The 2,165-nt window shown below is 43.6% G+C and overlaps 1 non-coding gene across 1 annotated transcript; it reads right to left on the reverse strand.

Annotated features, from left to right (window-relative positions):
• Nucleotides 1-1,438: 1,438 nt before the first annotated feature.
• On the reverse strand, nucleotides 1,439-1,511 carry Trnaa-agc (transfer RNA alanine (anticodon AGC)). Its single transcript has one exon. It is a non-coding gene; the product is annotated as a tRNA-Ala (tRNA).
• Nucleotides 1,512-2,165: the final 654 nt, after the last annotated feature.

Here is a 2,165-nt window from a genome sequence, read left to right on the forward strand (position 1 = left end):
AGAAGTCATCTTTTTGGGGGGTGGGTAATAGGGATTAATGAATTCAGGGGCACTCGACCACTGAACCACATCCCCAGCCCTATTTTGCATTTTATTTTGAGACAGGGTCTTACTTGCTTACTGCCTTGCTTTTTGCTGAGGCTGGCTTTGAACTCGTGGGCCTCCAGAGCTGCTAGGAATACAAGTGTGCCCAAGTCAACTTTTTAATTACATCAGCAATCACTTAAGAAAACAGACACCATGCAGAGGCCAAATATAAGATGAAAGAGTACCCAGGAAAGGTAATAAGAGCAGTAAAGTAGGCTTCCACCAGGAGACATTAGCTTACCAGGTGAATATGCGATTCTGTTCTTAAGGCCACGCTAAGTGTGGGATTTGGTGGGATGTGTGATAGATCTGCCCACCCAAATCTGTGATTTATCCAAAGTACAGGTATGAAGACATGAATTGGCGTGAATATACTATATATACAAGCAGAGATATGAAAAATTGCCCTCTATATTTGTAATAAGAACTGTAATGCAGTCTGCTGTCACTTTTCATGTGACTATACAGAAAATCACTTGTCTCAGTGTTAGCACAAAGTTAAAGGCAAAAAGAAATGCTCCTGAGGATTCATACCCACAAGGGAAGCCGCACACCGGTTTGGACATCAAATTCACATTCCTTGTGCAGGAAACGTGGGAGCCAGGAGAGAATGTCCCCAATACCTGGTAAAAGCCAAGGCAATTTCTCTCTGCAACTCGTTCAACATGTGCATGCTCAGGACCCACCCTGGACCTACTCGGTGGAGATCTGTAGAGACAAGAGCATTCAGGGATTGCACAGGTAGTGTTCCAGTAGGAACTCACAAGGAAGGGGGATGCCATGAGCAAAAGTGAGCAGAAACACAAAGCAATATGATCACACTACAAAGGTGTGGCTGTGACACACATAGACACGGACTTCCTTTGACCTCTGAAGCTTTGTGAGTCACCTGTGGGATTTCAATATGACTGCAATGAAATTCTAACTCAGTTGGTTAGTGGCTCAGCTCTTGCTGCTCATCTGTGACCCGTGCAGTAAGGAGTCAAGTTCTGATATTGGCTGAAAGTGTAGCATTGACTTTCTATCCTGCTGTGAACAGTTAACACTGTTCTGGGTCCTGAAACAATACAAATGTGCTATCTGAGGCCCAGGACGGCTCAGCAGAGTTCTCTGTTCCAGGTGTCTCAAATTCAAAACCCACCTGTGAGTTGGCCAGGCCTCTGTGAGAGGGCTGTGAGGAGAATCCGTTTCCAAGCCCATTCAGGTTGTTTGCAGAATCTGGCTCCTTGTGGTAAGGCTCCATTCCTTCTTGGTTGCCAGCTGTTAATTCTGGAGATGCCCTTTTTTTTAAAAAAAAAAAAAAAAAATGTTTATTTATTTTTTTAGTTGCAGTTGCACACACTAACTTTATATGTGGTGCTGAGGATCGAACCCAGGGCCTCGCACGTGCTGGGCGAGTGCTCTACCACTGAGCCACAGCCACAGCCCCTGGATATGCCTCTTTGTATGTAATGGATGACCGACTCTGTAGTCCTTGCGTGGGGACCCCAGTATCTTCAGAGCCAACACGGGCAACTTGGTTTCTCACTAGGGTCATCTCCTAATCTCTTTCTTCTCTTCCTTTCCTACAGGAGAAATTTTTCTCCTTCTAAGGCTTCATTTGATTAGGTTGGATCCTCTGGATAATCCAGACTAACAACCTTATCTTAAGTTCTGTTTTAATTGTGTCCACACATGCCCTTTGTCATTAAGTAAAATATTCACAGGTTCTAGAGCATGGGCATCTTTTCTTGGGGTACACATCTCTCTACCACATGTGTAATAAGAGGAACTAGGAAAGTTTGACAATATCTGCAAAAAACAAGAGAGTTAAAAACAATAAAGGTTTGTTTAAAAAAATGATAAATAAATGAAAACAACATAATAATTGAAATTAAAACCTTACTGGAGAGTTAATGGTGATTGGATTCATGGGAGAGAGTCTTCATGAAGTTCTGTGGAGTGCAGCAGATGAGGTGAATGCCCCAGAACAGACCCAAACCACTGACTTGCACCAGATCAGAGCTCCTGGTGGAGGTAAGAGAGGCAGTGAAAGACGAGGCACTATTAAAGGATGTGATGACTTAACATCTTCCAGA

Source organism: Callospermophilus lateralis, chromosome 14 (genome assembly GCF_048772815.1).
Source record: "Callospermophilus lateralis isolate mCalLat2 chromosome 14, mCalLat2.hap1, whole genome shotgun sequence".
NCBI lineage: Eukaryota > Metazoa > Chordata > Mammalia > Rodentia > Sciuridae > Callospermophilus > Callospermophilus lateralis.